Consider the following 18,217-nt stretch of genomic DNA (forward strand, 5'->3'; position numbering starts at 1 on the left):
GAATGGATTACCTTATTTACTGCTCTTAAATCGGTTATCATCCTCCAACTGCCTGACTTCTTTTATTTTTTACAAAAACACAGGGGAATTCCAAGGGCTGGTAGACTGTTATATATGCTGAGCCTCTAGTTGCTCTTATACTAGATGATGAAGCACCTGCAATTTTCTTAAGGGCCACTGCTCTTGCTACACATGGCTATTTGAAATCCATTTTAGGGGCAAGGCTGTTGGTATCTCAGCAGTGGCCCATCTTGTAAATTTGGAAACTCATTTCCTGAGTAATTTTGGACAGTAGACATAGCTTGTGGTTGCTCCTGATTATTTGTTGTAAAATCTCCCCCAGAAGCACATACCATTTCACCCCTAGCTTCATCATTGCTTGCCTCTGTAATTGGAGGAATATTAATGGGAGTACCTGATGTAAGAGATACCTTACCCATAGAGTTATGGGTATGTCAGCCACATAAGGTCTCAGATTCCCTGTCTGCCCTTCTGGTCCCACACACTTAAACCACCATATGCTTCATTGTATTTGGGATAATTTACCAATTCCTATAATTTCTGTATTAACATTCTGAAGTGGCCAATTTGGGTTTAATACCTGTTTGAAATAATTGTGACATCAGCACCAGTATCACCCAGACCTTGTGATTCAACAGCATTCACTTGTATTATTAATTTAGGTCTCTGATCATTAACTATTGTTTGCCAGGACACACATTTCCCTGTACTTCAGAATACACCTGTTCATTCTTCTGGAGAAGCTTTGCCCTCAATGCAAGGAAACAGTAATAACTGAGCAATTTTTTCCCTTGCATTAATTTGCATTTCCCTTTTTACACATCATGATTTTTATTTCCTTTTTACAATCCCCAACTATAATACCAGTATGCACAATAAGACCCTGAGAAATCAATCCACTTCTTCCCAGAATTATTCCCACTGTCCCTGGAGGCAAAGAGCCATAAACACCAGTACATAATTTGTATCATTCAATCTGTGGAGATAATGTATTAGATATATTTGGGGCCAGATTCAAGGCTGCGCTGACTTCAGTAGCATGCATTAGATCAGTAATACCTAATTCCTGCTTTCTTGTAATTCTGTTCCTTCTGGACTGGCCAGAGAATTTTGGCTAGTATTGTTGGGTCCCCAAGCTGATTGTCTCCTCCTTCCATTTCCCACTGGTAAGATATTACCTTGCACATCACTTTTAGATTGACAACTCATAGGCCAGTGTTTTACTTTCCCATATTTGCTACATTATCCTGGAAGTTTTGGCACCTCACAGCCATCAAGCCAGATGCTCCTTGTTCTGCCCTATGAGTACCATTTACTTCAAATTGAGTGTCTCTGTTATTCTGAGGTCTAGAACTTTTAATGTTACAGTTTCTTTGTACATGACCAATTCTGTCACAATTAAAGCAACAAGTGTTATGATATCTGGGACCTCTGGCTATAGCTTATTCTGCAATATTATTCTGGTGTTCTGGAAAGCTTATATTAACTGTTTCCCATACCAATTCATCTAAAGGAGCTCCTTTCATTTAAGGGTCTAATTGCCCCCTTACATTCCATGTTAACATTCTCATATGCCATAATAAGTTTCAATGCCTGTTTGTTTTCAGTATCTGCTATTGCTCTATCTAGCTCTGATCCCAATCTCTGCAAAAATTCTGTGAATGCTTCCCCCAGATGCTTAAAATATCTTAGTAAAGGGAAAAGTTAATTTACTAGGTTCCTCCACAGTGTCACAAGCTCTTAAGGCTGCAGCATGACATTGTTCAATTATTGTATCATCATATTGTACTTGTTGTCTTAAATCAGCATATTGTCCTTCACCAAGCAATTGCTCTTTACTAATATTTATATCATTTCTCCTAATTCTTGTTCAATTCTCTCTCCTCCTGTTGCCATCATGATAACCATTGCAGTTGTTGTGCTGCTACTAATACTGCTGAAACCAACTTTTCCAATCTTGGGGAACAAGTCTATATTGTGTACCCAGTTATTCAGCACTTATTTAACAAAAGTGAAATGTAATCCACACGTGATGATAGACTCCTTAAAATGTTTTAAATCTAGCATATTTATTGGACTCAGTGTCATTTCATCATAACCCTCAGCATCATTTTGAGCAGGCACATGTTTTATAGTAACTGGAAAAGGTGATGTTAACTGTGTGACATTGAAGGGTTCCTCTATGGGTATATTTTTCTCCAAAGATCCTTTTGTTACAGCATCTACAGTCTCCTGTTTCTGTCCACTCCCTTCCACATGCTGGTATTCTGAGCACCTGGTCCACGAAGCAGGGCATGGCAGCAATAATAGCAAACACTCACTCTCAATTACCAGGTTTTTCCCCTTTAACAATGGCATCTTTTTTCCCAATTGCTTCAATCTCTACCTTTAAATTTTCCAGTTGTACTGCCAACTCTGCAATCCTTTCTAGAAAGATAGAACTTACTGATCTTTCCAGTTATTGCATCTTACCAGTTCCTCTTCAAATCTTTTAAAAAATGTAATAAAGTAAAAGGAGGAAGAACAAACAAACAATTCCATCAGGGTATAAAGCAGGAAAGCACTTTGCAACAACAGCTAAGATTTTGCTAACACCTTGAAAGAACATTGCTGTATCTTGAAAACCTGTATCTTCCCCTGGAACAGTATAAGTTAAGTTGCCCGTGATGGCCAAAGCACATTGGGTGCCACCTGTAGGTTCTATTTTCTTATCAATTATATTTTATTATGAACTCATTAAATGAGCTTACCTCCCTCACAACCTTACTAACAAAACTATCAGAAAAGACTATTAAAAAACTCTACAATGAAAACTTAAGGAAATCAGTACCTGGTGTATTCAGCATGGTTTCAGAAGACCAGAAATTACACCATACTTGTTGCTGGAAACTGGAGCAGCAGCTAGAACCTCAAGCCTCAACTGGAGTCCAAAGCCTTGAAACTTTCAGGATGACCCAGTGGAGAGCCCAGGGTGTGGAATAAAGTCCTCTGGATCTGAAACCAGGTTAGCTGCCTGATCCAGGGAAGGACACCATAAACTACCTGCCAATGTCAGAGACAGCAATATGACTAAAGACCAGCGTAAAAAGACAAATAACAAAAACAAAAACAATATGGTACCTTCAAATCCCAGTTATTTCAAAGAAATCAATGCTAGGACACCAAAGACAATTGAGACACCAAAAAAAAAAAAAAAAAAAAAAAAAAAAGCCCTCAAATCCTTTGTAATGAAGATGATAATGGAGGAAACAAATAAAATCTGTAAAATAATGCAGGAAGATGCAGCCAAATTAATAGAAGACATTAAATAGGCCTGGAAGAAATTCAGGATAATACAAACAATCAGATAAAGGAAATCAATAAAACAGCTCAAGGTCTGAAGATCTTGATCGAAACAATGATAAAAGCACAGGCAGAAGAAAGCCAGTAATGTGAGAACTTAGAGAAGAAAGCAAGTAATGAGAGGCAAGCTTCTATAACAGAATTCAAGAGATGGAGGAATGAATCTCAGGAGTAGAAGATACAATGACAGAACTTGAAACAGCCATCAAGAAAAATGACAAATCTGAAAAATTATTGACACAAAACATCTAAGAAATCAAGGGCACCATGAAAAGCTTAAATCTGAAGACAATAGGCATTGAGGAATGAGAAGACACCTGGCTTCAAGTCCCAGAACAGGTTTCTTAAAAATCATAGAAGAAAATTTCCCCAATTTAAAGAAAGAGATGTATAAAAACATACAAGATGCCTACAGAACACCAAATATAATAGATTAGAAAAGAAAATCCTCTCACCATGTAATAATCAAAACACAAAATGCACAGGAAAACTATAAATATTAAGCATAGCAAGGAAACAGGGCCAAATAACATATAATGGCAAACTTATTAGAATTATACCCGATTTCTCAGCAGAGATCTTAAAAGCCAGAAGAGCCTAGACAGAGGTCCTGAAAACCCTAAGAAACCACAGATGTCAGGTCAGACTACAATACCCATCAAAACTTTCAATAAACATTGATGGAGAAAACAAGATATCCCATGACAAAAACAAATTGAAAGAGTACCTATCAAGAAAGTCGGTCCTACAGAGTTACCAAAAGGAAAACTCTAACCAAATGTGACAAACTACAACGAAAATCACATAGGAAATAGATAACTACACTGTTGCAAAAACATAATCACTTCAACATTCTACTGCAAACAATCTCAAAATCAAGTGACTTAATAGTCAGTGGTCATTAATGTCTCTCAACATCATTGGTCTCAATTCTCCAACAAAAAGGCACAGACTAATGGAATTGATGCATAAAGATGACGTAACATTATTTCTACATTCAATAAACACATCTCAGCCAGAAAGATAGACATTACCTAAGGGTAAAAGTTTGGAAAAATGCATTCCAAGCAAACTGATACAGGAAGCAAGCTGGTATAGCAATTTTAATATCTAATAAAATAGACATCCTACAGACTGGGAAAAGATCTTCACCAACCCTATATCTGACAAAGGGCTAATATACAAAATATATAAAGAACTTAAGGAATTAAACACCACCAAAATAAATAACCCAATTAAGGAACGTTGCTTAGAACTAAGCAGAGAATTCTCAACAGAGGAATATTAAATGGCTGATAAATATGTAAAGAAATACTCAATGCTCTTAGTCATCAGAGAAATGCATATCAAAATAGCTCTAAGATTCCATCTTACACCCATCAGAATGGCTAAGATCAAAAACTCAAGTGACAGCATGTGCTGGCAAGGATATTGTTCGTGGAGTGAAAACTTATACAACCACTTTGGAAATCAATCTGACACTTTTTTGGAAAACTGGAAATAGGTCTATCTCAAGACACAACTATTCCTCTACTTGGAATATACCCAAAAGATTCTCCACCACACAACAAGAACACAAAACCATTTTCATAGCATCCCTATTCTTAGTATCCAGAATGTGGAAACAACTTATATGTCCCTCAGTTGGAGAATGAATAAAGAAACTGTGGTACTTTTACCCTATGCAATACTACTCAGCAATGAAAAACAAGGAAATGCTGAAATTTAGAGGTAAATTGATATAACTAGAAATGATCATCCTGCGTGAGTTAACCAAGACCCAGAAAGATACACATGGCATATACTCACTTATAATAGGACACTAGAACAACAGAGATGTCCCCTGAAAGTCTTCACTTAGCAGGAGATTAGGATAGATACTGAGAATCCCTATTGGGACTCTAGTTGTGAGAGGTAAGGAAGAATGAGGAAATAGAAGGATCTAGAGGGTCGTCGAAACCTACAAGCTGACCATTAAGGCTGGTGGATCTGGTCCCAGGATGTCAGCTCAAGCTACTATATCAAGCAAGGACAATGGATGCAGTAAACCTAGAAGCTCTATCCAGATCTAGTCAATGGACACCACATTCTCCACAACTGTGTGGAGAGAAGGGATTGACTCTGACATGAAATCTGGTGCTCCCTATTTGACCACTTCACTTTGGTGGGGAGATCTGGTGATACTCAGGGGAAAAGTAAACAGAGTACCAGGAAGAGACCTGATAGGCTGTGATCTTATACTGAGGAATGAAATAGGCTTCTGTCACATATGTCAGGGAGGAGAATAAGATGAAAGAGGGAGGGAGGGGGTAGGGAAGATACAAGTAAGGAGATAACAAGTGAGTTGTAATCTTAATAAATTACTTAAATAAAAAGTATTTAAAATTGAAGGGTTAAATGTGGAGACTCTCTTCTCTCTGTCAATGGTAGAATTAAGACAGACATTGTGCAGGCTTCCTTAGCCATAGTGCTCAAAGAATTTAAAGGAAAAACTGCTCTCACTATTTCTTCTTGGCCTTGTACTTTTATTTCTTTTACTAAAATCAATGATGGATCTTACAAATCAGAAATACACTAGTTAAAAAACATTTATATTGTCAATTTCTATATTTAAAGACTATATTGTAAAATATTCCAGAAAAAGAATGATAGATGAAAGCACGTTACCCCTCAGAGAATTTTCACAAAAATAAAAACTAATGATAGTTAAGAAAAAAACAATCATTATACACGTATACACATTATACACATACTCACAGTGATAATTATACTATATAGAAGACCTATACAAATTCAGGCAGGACAAAATCATATCAGAAGTGGAAATAAACACGAAGTCACAACCTTAACTAAGAAGCTTTTGCAAGTGACTTTCTGTGAGTAAAAAAATAAATTTTCTTCAATGAAGTGACATTGGGTATTTCAACCATACTTCAAGGCAATCCTCTTTTTTCATAGTAGGTCACCAACAGAAATAAAATTACTTTTGTTTTTTTTCTAATTATTAATGGAGATGCACACTCTGCCTCTGTTTTTTTCTCTGTGTTTTGTCTTATTGCTATCCTCCTTCAAGGTCTCTAATTGGGCTTAAGCTTTCAAGAAGAATATCTTTCCTTGTACAGGTAACCCAACAAACTACCCAGGACTTATGAACTATAGAACATAAAATATAAACTACAACCACCACAAAGAGTAGCATTATCAGGAGTTCCAAGATTGTGGCACATATCATGCACTGTATCTTATCTACCACACGGAGACCAGGGACCACACTGGAAGCCACAGACTGAATGAAATGGAGAACACTAGTTGAGTGGGGTGCCGCATAGTGCAGACCACAGGTCGGCCAGGCCTCAGGTCAAACAGCCCACAGAAGTTGTGAACCCACTCTCCAGACTTTGGAAAGGAACCCACCTATAACTGAAGCCAGGCTTGATAGCCCAGGCACAGTGTGTAGGACAGAGGAACACCAGGGACATGGGGAAGTCTCAGGGAAACAGGTGAATCTACCCTTGGACACCCCCACCCGACCCATGCCAGTTCAGAAAAAGGACCCAAGACTATGGGGGAGCCAAGACTGTGGTGAACACTGTGTCCAGCAACACGTGCACAGTCCAGGAGGGTCCAGGCCAGAGCCAGGCAGCCAGCCTCTGGCATAACGAGCCTGCAAGTTTGGACTGAGAGAACTCAGCCAGGTTAGTCCCCACAGCCCAATAAGGATTCCTACGCTCATGGGAGAAGCTTCACTGCCCTGAGGTTTTAGAATGGTGTCTGAATTGCAGCCACATCTCAGTAGGACTGAACAGACGCAGGTGCAAAATCTAGACTGGTCCCCTATCTACACTGGTCCAGGCAGGAACCTGAGGGAAGGCCACAGTGATATGGGACTGGACAACTGGGCAGTTAATGCCCAGGCCAGAGAGTCCCCAGGGCCTGGGAGGAACTCTCATGCTTGTGGGGAAAGCTGTAATGCCCTCAGGTGTCTTGAATATGATCTGAATTGCGGCTACTACTCAGTGGGACTTAATTGCCAAAGGTGCACAACCTAGACTGGTCTGCTATTTAGACTAGTCCCCTATAAACACTCTTCCTGGCAGAAACCTAACTGCAGGTCACAGCAGTCTGGGCCTGAACTATTGGGCAGTTGAAACCTGGCCTGGTCAGTCACCATAGCCCGACGGGTCTCCCACAGGCTTGGGAGAGGCTTGACTGCCCTGAGGAGTCAGGACAGAAAATTAAACAGTAACCTCCAACACAGCTGGTCTGAACCCCCTCAGTGGTATGAACAGAATCTGGCAGAAGCCTACCTCTGTTGACTCAGCCATGAGCTTAAGGTGTAGAGCAAAGTCTCCTGGAGTATAAACGAGGACACCTGCCAGTTCCAGGGAAAAATTGCCTGATCCCCACAGGCAAAGACACGTGAATTATAATCATTCACTAACTATCCACTATCAACAACTAGTGAGGGACAACAGAAGCTACCACCCAACATCAGAGACATCAAGAGACTAAAGGACAGTGTAAGAACTCAAACAACAAAACCCAAAATAACTCTGCATCTCCAGATCCCAGCAATGCCAAAATAAGCAAACCTAAGAACTCAAACACAATCAAAATAAAAGAACGTGACCTCAGATCCTTAGTAATGAAGATGATAATGGAGGAAATGAATAAAACCCATAATAAAATGCAGGAAGACCAAGCTAAATAAGTGGAAGACATAAAAGAGACCTATAGAGAAGCACTGGAAAAAATTGAGGAAAATACAAACAACCAGATGAAGAAAATCAATAAAACAGTTAAAGATCTGAAGATGAAAATGGAAACAGTGATGAAAGCACAGAGAGAAGGAAAACAGGAATTAAAGACCTCAAAGGAGAAAGTAAGCAACACAGAGGTGAGCTTATCTAACAGAATCCAAGACTTCATTCCAGGTAAGCAGGGATGGTTTACTGTAAGAAAACCCATCAATGTAATGGATAAGCATTACCATATAAGCAAACTGAAAGAAAAAACCCACATGATCATCTCCTTAGATGTAGAAAAATGATTTGACAAAATCCAATACCCATTCATGTTTAAAGTTTTGGAGAGACCGGGAATACAAGGCATATATCTAAATATAATAAAGGCTATACACAGCAAGCCAATAGCCAACATCAAACTAAATGGAGAGATACTCAAGGATTCCTCTAAAATGGGAGATCAGACAAGGCAGCCCACTTTCTCCATATCTCCTCAATATAGTTCTTGAAGTTCTATCAAGTGCAATAAGACAACAAAAGAAGATCAAGGGGATCCAAATGGGAAAGGAGAAAGTCAAATTATCCCTATTTGCAGATGATTTGATAATGTACATAAATGACCCCCCAGAATTCCACCAGAGAACTCTTATAGCAAATAAAAACCTTCAGTAAATGGCTGCATACAAAATTAACTCAAAAAAGTCAGTAGCCTTCCTATATACAAATAACAATCATGCAGAGGAAGGAATTAGGAAAACTACACCCTTCATGATATCCACAAGCCATATAAAATATCTCGGAGTAACTCTAACCTAGCCAGTGAAGGACTTGTTTGGAAAAAACTTTAAATCTCTGAAGAAAGAGATTGAAGAGTACATTAGAAGATGGAAGGATCTCCCTTGTTTGTGGATTTGGGGAGTTAACATAGTAAAAATGGCCATCTTACCAAAAGCAATTTACAAATTCAATGTAATACCTATAAAATGTATCTACACAATATTTTAAAGACATTGAAAGATCAATTCTCAACTTCATATGGGAAAAAAACGGAATATCTAAAACAATTCCATACAATAAACTATCCTTCAGATGAATCTCCATACTTGAATTCAAGCTGTATTATAGGACAACAGTAATAAAAATAGCATGGCACCAGCACAGCAATGGTCTGCTTGATCAAAGGAATCAAATCGAAGGTGAAAAGATGAATGGACACAGATAAAGTCACTTGAGTTTTGACAAAAAGGACAAATCTATTCAACAGAAAAATGATAGCATCTTCAACAAATGGTTCTGGTCTAACTCTATGTCTATATGTAGAAAAATGCAATTAGACCCATATTTGTCACCATGCACAAAACTCAAGTTCAAGTTGATTAAATACTTTAACACAAAACCAGAGACGCTAACTCAGAAGAAAAAATGGGGAAGTGCCTGTAACACAATAGCACAGGAGACAACTTATTGATTAGAAAACCTATAGCTCAGGACTTAATGTCAACAATTAATAAATGGGACCTCATGAGGCTAACAAGATTCTGTAAGGCAGAAAACACTGTCAACAGAACAAAGTGACAGCGTACAGATTGGGAAAAGATCTTCACCAAGCTACATCTGACAAAAGTCTAATATCCAAAATATATACAAAACATAAGAAACCAAACCAAACAACCCAGTTGAGAAATGGAGCTCAGAACTAAACAGAAATTTCTTAACAGAGTAATATTGAATGGCTGAAAACACTTGAAACGCTCAAGATCTCTAGTCATCAGAGTAATGCAAATCAAAACGACTCTAAGATTTCATCGTACATACATAGGAATGGCTAATATCAAACTCAAGTGACACCACATGCTAGTGAGGATGTGGAGAAAGAGGAACACTCTTTCATTACTGGTGAGAATGCAAACTTCTACAACCACTTTTGAAATCTATATGGCACTTTCTCAGAAAAGGGACTAGGGGTTCCTCAAGGCCTAGCTATTCCTTTCCTTGGAATACACCCAGAATATGATCCACCACATAGGACATACACCCAACTATGTTCATAGCAGCTTTATTCATAGTAGCCATAACCTGGAAACAGCCAATATGTCCCTCAGTTGAAGAATGGATAAAGAAACTGAGGTACATTTACACTATGGAATACTACTCAGCTATTTAAAACAAGGAAATCCAAAATTTGTGCACAAAAGGATGGAATTAGAAATGATCGTACTGAATGAGTTAACACAGAAGCAGAAAGACTCACATACTCACATATTCACTAGCCCAAAAGGCACCTTCCATGAAAGTCTTCACTTACCAGGTGATAGAGATGGATGTGAGGACATCCTACTGGGAATCTAGGTAAGAGAAATATAGGAGATATAGAAATAGAGGGACCAAGAGGGTCCTAGAAACCTACAAGAATAAGATCATGACAGGTGGATTGGGGCCCATGGGGGTCTGCTCAACTATTGCACTAACTAAGGGCAATACAAGTAGTAAATATCGAACCCCTACTCTGGTCTACCCAATAGACAGGACATTCTCCACAGTTATGTGGAGAGTGGAGATTGATTCTGACATGAAATCTGGTGCCCCATATTTGACCACCTCCCCTCAGTAGGGAAGCCTGGTGGCACTCCAAGGAAGAATAAGTAGGCTACCCAGATGAGACTTTATAGCTTATGACCATATTGTGGGGGAGGAGGTCCCCCTTGGTCTTAGACCTAGGGGAGTGGAATAGGGTGAAAATGGGAAGGAGGGAAGAATAGGAGGATACTAGTGATGGGAAAACAGTGGAGTTGTAATCTGAATAAATTAGTTAAATGAAAAAAAAACATAAAAAAGAATAGCATTATCCCTAATACATTCTAAATATTTGTTCTTATACTTGAAGATAAATATACTTCATAAGTCTCACCAAGGAAATTTCATTTAAACAAACTAATGCAGTTAATGAAAATGATAACCAATCAAAATTCATAGTCAAAGAGTGCTATCCTATGCAATCATCTACATCATAATTCATACACCTAAGGCTCAGACTTACTTGCAGAATTACAGAAAGATAGGTAAGAACCAGAGAATCAGGAGTTGGCTAAGTAGTTTTCTAGAAATCTAGGAAGCTATACCCACAATGACTGCCTGAACATGAAATAAATAAAAAGAAAAAGAGATTTCCTAATGTCCATAAAAACCGTATGGTTTTGCTTGAGAGAATACTCAAGATGTTGGAGCAGTGCAAAGAGATATAATCACATATCATGCAGGAAAAATTGTAAAGCTTAAAAAGGATGAAAAACTATTAATTCCAGTAAATATACCTGAACTTGCTGCAGCCAATTATGACAAAGAAATATTAAAATCACTGGTACAACACTTGTAAAATTACCATATACATCAAAAAGGTTTAATGTTTAATGTGTGTGTGTGTGTGTGTGTGTGTTATCATAGAGGGTTCTTATTGCTCTTTGTCAATGTCCTTTCCATGTCTAAATGGTAGGAAGGCATTATCTCAAATACATTAGTTGAATTTTGGTACCTATTCTGTGAGAAAAAAATCAGTATCCTAAAATATTTTTTGTTTCCTTTTATTTCCCTGTAGATTAGTATTTATTTGGACATTGTCTCATATTTAGAATATTCTACATAACCCAAAATTGGTGCATTAGAGCCACAAGTAATTATTGTCTGGAAATACAATTTAATTTTCAAAATTTTCTAAATTAATAATAATGTAATAATTACGTAAGGAAGTAAGCTTTGTATAATAAAATATTTTAATCACTTCTCATTTCACTATGACTACTTACATAATTAGGGAAATGTCTGTTCTAGAATTAGAAGACTTAATGTGGTTGAAAGAAACTACTATAGAATGTGACTTAGATGGTCTACATAATCTTTACCAGACATCAGTTTAATATTTCCACATATGGGAATTCCAATACTCAAAATATCTATAAAACTTTAAGGTTCCCATAACATGGAAAACAACCCTGAGAAAGGAAACCCCCTTTTAACACCAAAAGTAACTACGTTCTAGAATAATCAACACAGTCAATGACATTATTCTATGAACTTGTCTCAGTGAGAGTGATAACACATCGAAACCATTCGAACATTTCCTATTTGCATTAACAAAATTGATTACTTTTTTGAATATTTGCTCATTATTTCTAGGCATCTAATTTTTCTATTGTTTATTTTTGAGATTAAAATATAATTACACCAATGCTTTCTTTTTTCTCAATATAAACCTTCCCAACTACCTCTCTTTGCTCTCTTTCAAATGCATGTCCCCATGTCCTCTATATCTACTAATTGTTGCCACACATATATGCACATATTTATACACATATACAATCAATATATCCCTTACTCTTTATAATGTTATACATACACATGCACAAATATGTATACATACACACACAGGTGTGTGTGTGTGTGTGTGTGTGTGTGTTTGTGTGTGTGTGTTTGTGTGTGTGTGTGGCTTTAGAGATATGCATTGGGTAGTGGGAAACAAATATGTGTGATTTTCCTTGGAGGAGACTATTTCTCCATCTCTTGAGATGGCCTGTAGTTTTTTTAGGGTTGAGGCCTCAGTGATTCCCTCATATACCTTGACATGTGTCTTTGTTCAGTTCATTTTTAGGCTAAGACATGTCTCCTGTTGGTGAGACATGGATATATCTTCTGCTATTCATAAGGAGGAAAGTATAACATTAAAATCATGTTTCTCTGGTTATTACAATTCTTTGCTTCTTATTTCATAATGTAGATACATTCATTGGTACTGGTCTCCATTGTAAGCACCAACAATTTCTGACTTAGCTAACATCACGTAATAAGGGCACAATTAATTAAACCAGGGAGGCCATAGCATAGATAAGGCTAAGACAGTTTTGTTGAGAGCCACCATACCTTTATTCCTTTACCAGAAAAAGAATATAACAATGGCCAGGATCAATATAATTATAATTTTCAGGATAAAATGATATTTACAAGGTATATAGGCTACATAAGATTGATATGTAAGATCAATTGTTCTGTCAAGCTTCCATGCTTCCTTGACTTCCAAGGAAACATACAGAGAAATGCACAGAGACCTAAATCCTTCACTCTGCAATGTGCCATGGTCTCTTAAGAACTGGAAGGCACATTTTGCACCAGAAGCCATGGACTCAAACCTGAGAAACCTATGTTGTATGTGTCTCAAGGAAGTTAGGTCAAGCCAACTCCATGGTTCCCTGTACTAAATAACTCTTTATTTTTAATTGTGGTTTTCTTTAATAGTCTCTATCTGTTAAAAAGAGAATATCTTCTATGGTAAGAGACTCTACTTGTTGTTGGGTTTAAAGAAAAAAGTTTATGATGTAGTTAGAGATCATGTTATTTTAGTAAAATGATAGCTGTAGAATCACCCCCCAAGGTAGATGACATCATTAGCCCTGAATATTTGACTAACTTTACAAATCCAGACATTTATTTTTAAGATAAAATATTTCTTTTTGGATACTTGCATGCAGTTGTTATATTCCAGTCTATTCTTCCTTAATTTTTATTGGCTTTAAAAGAAAACTGTTGATTTATGTTCAAACTGCTCATTGAAGACAAGAGTACATTGAAATATTTTAGATAATTTTGAATAAAAATAAGGGACATTAGTGAAAAAATCAAAAAGCATTTGACGTTAAATTTTATGTCAAATACTGATATGTGTTATATTCTAAGGCATAGAATCACTTATGGATAGATAGGGCTAATATTTGCATTTCATAACATTACAAAAAACCATTTGTATCATTACTTATGAAATATGTAGGTGGTAATTTTGGTACATACACCAATGCACCCGGACTTATAGAATATGTAAAATAACATACATTGATTTAGTGTTATCTTTCAGAGCATAATAATGTATGTAGATATTGATGGTAGAATCGTGAAATTAAAATTCCTGTTTGATATAGGCTGTTCCCTGAAGCTTCGTATCTCTACAAAAATTATTGGAAGTAATCACAGGATTCATGCCAAAATTTGAGAGCAAATTTGGAATATGCCTTGATATTTGTGTAATAATTACAGGAATCTGACAAGAATTGAATACTACTATTCCTTTAAAAATGAAACCAACTATCACTTGTTTTCCTATTAAGGTTAAGAAAATAAATTTTTTTGGCAGGACACCTAATTTAGAAGCAAGGTCATGCTCCTTTTAAAATGGTCTTTTAGCAAAACACAAAACAAACAAAATGATTCTAAACTTTCAACTTCAGTAAAATACTTCTGCCCAAATTTTATCTTTATTAAGTGACCTCAGCATATTACTGCCTTCATTTGAAAACTGCAATGTCTTACTGTCAAATACCAAATTGATTTAAAAATTGCCTGGATGGTTCTCAGGTATAGTATTTGGGAACTGTATGTTTAGCTGTGTTGGTGTAAGTACAGGAACCAGAGTCTCTTTAGACAGGTGAGGGGCATATTTCTACCTTGTTCTAAGATCTAGGAAGTTTACAAATATAGGTTCAACATTTCAGGCTGCTCATATGGTGATCACAGCTCTAAAATCAATTGTTATTAATGAAAATTTACATTTTAATACAATATACACTAAATTTCAGATATTACTTTAAATGAATCCTTGTGTAATTAAATTGTAGCATAGAAATATGAGTAATAAATAAAGTAAGAGCATAAGTGTTTCAGCAGAGCCAAGCTGCTTTGTGTTTAATGAAGATCTTTAAAAACACTTGATAATTTTTCAAGATTTCATATCATTTAAATCAAGTAATCTATATTTTCATTTTGTCAGTAAAATCAGCCATTCCAAAGTGCCCAATATAAAAATTGCATTCAAATGTACTGGAAAAACACAAGAACAATGCAATTTACCATTTTCTTTCAGTTTTCACTGCATCATCTTAAAAGAACACAAATACATGTATGTAGATTTGTAATTTTGGTTATTAAGAAATAAAATAAAAAGGATTAGTATGACAGATGAAAGGTAAAAGAATACATTTTATATTTCTAACTGAATAATAAAAAATGTTCCTACTACTGATGTGTGTGTGTGTGAGTGTGTGTGTGTGTGTGTGTGTGTGTGTGTGTGTGTGTGTGTATGTGTGTGTGAATGTGTTTGTGAGTGTATTATAGAGAAAGATAAAAAGTGAAAGAGGAAGATAGACAAAGACAGAATGAAAAGAGGATGGAGAGACAGGGAATCCATATACTCACATCAATATTTTAAAATTCTATACATTAACAGATGAACATTTTTTTAGCATTTATGCTTCGGGAACATAATATATCAAGTAAAGAAATATAAAATAACATTTTTGATATCTCCCTAAAATAATGTATATTTATATGAACTAGAGCATTTGAATAGAGGAAAGAAATATTTAAAATTCTGAAAACTGATTAAGTAAAAAGGATAAAAATGCATTATCTATGTGAATTTTACTGTGAAATTTAGGAAGGGTTGTGATAAGTTTTAGATATAGCAGCATTAGAAATGAGGACTTTTTTGTAGTGTTTCAAAAAACATGGACAAAACAATGAAATGGGTAACTAGCACCAGGTTATGACTTCTGTAATGACAAAGGATAGTTTAATTTTCTGTAAGACATATGATATTGATAATACTGCTGTTAAACAATCATAATGTTTTGGACTTCATTTCATCACATTCTAATCTTTACCATAGTTTCATTTTAGGTACTTTGAAGAGAAGATAGTCCAGACATATGTAGCAGGAGCTACTTTTCTTTCTCTTCATCTTTTTGAAGTTATGTACATGAAATAATATCCAAAATGAAGTCAATATCCATGAACCTTCAGAGAGAACTGTAGGCACAATTATATGGAATTAATACTCATGTTTTGTTTTACTTGAAATACAAATTTGAATGCTATGCTCTAATATATTGTCAGGAGCAGTTATATCATTAAGAATACAGTATGAGTATATCTGCTGTTTTCTTTTATATGAAAGGACCATATAGTAATGAGGCTGACCTACTTGGCTATATTCAATTGCTCTTATAATTTAGTACTTGCTTCTTTTAATTTCTCCCCATTTCTAATCATTTTTGAACAAACTATTAATCATTCATAAGAATGTAAGATCCTGCCCATTTTGGAACAGATATAATTTTAAGCACCAAGTCCCTGCCTGTGCCTATGAAACTTCTTGTCAGATAAGATCATGGTGGCTTTATATTGGTCTCACCAGAAACCTCAATTTAAAGGCATTAAAACATTTTATATAATATTTACTTGGGAGTACAGAAGCACAATAATTTAGCCAAATTTTTAAAATAAATTTTGTAAAAGAAAAATAACTTCTAGTGATTTTGATGTTTTTTTCGCACTCTTGTAGACATCTTTCTTATCTTGTGGAGTCTAAAATTCTTAATGAAAATCAATATCTATCATGTCTCATCTCTATTAATTTAGAGGATCTTAAGAAAAACTTACAGGATCTACCTAGATCTAAAAATGTCTTAACTGCTAACCAAATAAGCTTAATTGTAAGAATAAACTATATGGCCTTCATCCTCATCAAAGACTTGAAAAAGAATAAAACTTAATTACATGAGTGAATAAGAAATTCAAGTTAGCAGCTTTCAAAATGAAAAAAAAATGACGGAGACAGTTTACTGCCTGCAGTCATCCAGAACTCTATAACACTGGAGAATCATCTTCTGTCCTAATATATCTGACAGACATATTTGTAATACAGGAACTATTGAGGTCTTGCTTAACCTGTCCTGGCAGACTTTGGCCATGAACTATACCTGCATCCAAGCTTGACCATTTTTAAGCAGAATTCTGTCTGTGACAGAAATGAGGCCATTTTGTCCAGTGCCTGGTTTACCGCATTTGAAGCCATCTCCATCATCTTCTTTGTTTTAGGCTAGACGTTGTTTGTGAGTGAGTGTGTGTGTGTGTGTGTGTGTGTAGGGAGTGTGTTGAGTTTGGATGGGTGTATTTTGCATATAAGTTTTGTAATTATTTTATATGAGTATACTTGTATGTGATGTATTTTATTTTGTGAACATGTACGTGCACAGTTTGAGGGGAAAGAAGGATGTTGCATTCCTGATTTATCACTCTCTTATTTCTTCTTTGAGTCATAATATGTTACTGAACCTGGAAGCTAAGAAACTACGGTAGTGCTTCTATCTTTTTTCTAGACATTGATACAGTTACATGTTCATGAGTCTATTTCTTGACTTATATATGAATGCTCGATCTGAAGCTAGAGCCTCAGAATTTGCATAGTAAAATCTCTTACCTAGTAAGCTGTCTTTCCAATCCCATTTGACATATGTATACATTTATTTATTTTACATTACATTAGTATTATGGTGTTAAGATAATGGGCTTTGCCCAGGGATTCACAGACATTGGCTTTATATTTTATTTTCTATCAAACAATGTTCCATGATGGTAGGGCAAGTATGTAGATAAATTTACTCCATTTATTGGTTGATCTTTAGGATGCCAACCCCACATATAACAGTATGAATTTCAACAGCTTATTCTATACTTAACCTCAGGTTGTGTCTGGTGACCAATTTTGGGATGCACGGTGGAAAACCTACATGATTGTGAATACTGATGATCATCTCACAATTAGTATTTCAGGCAGGATATTTCAAGTCTTACTAACTCCTTCATCTCTTGGTTGTTATTCAGAATAATTCCATATCTACTCATGATCTGTGCACATTTTCTTCAACTTACATTCCATTTTAGAATACAGAACAAACAAAGGAGAAGTATTGTGAACAGAGTAGAAATATTTTGCTAAAAATATGATAAGTCAAAAAGAAATCCTTTCTTTCTTCATTATGTTGGATGGTCAAAAGATTAAATCTAAACTTAAAATAGATGTGAGATTTAAAATCTCTGCTTTTGTTTAAGTATGACTACAAAAATATTGGTTAAAGGGTAAGAGTTATTGCTCTTTCTTTTTTATTTATCTAAATTTAGTTATTTCTTCTGATATTTTGATGTGGCAAAATGATCTTAGAAAGTATAATTTATTATTCCAATAATGTTTATTTGTGTCAATAACTTTGTATCACTACATCAAAAATAACTGC

The sequence above is a fragment of the Acomys minous genome (genome assembly GCF_964271855.1).
Source record: "Acomys minous genome assembly, chromosome: 1".
NCBI classification, from domain to species: Eukaryota; Metazoa; Chordata; class Mammalia; order Rodentia; family Muridae; genus Acomys; species Acomys minous.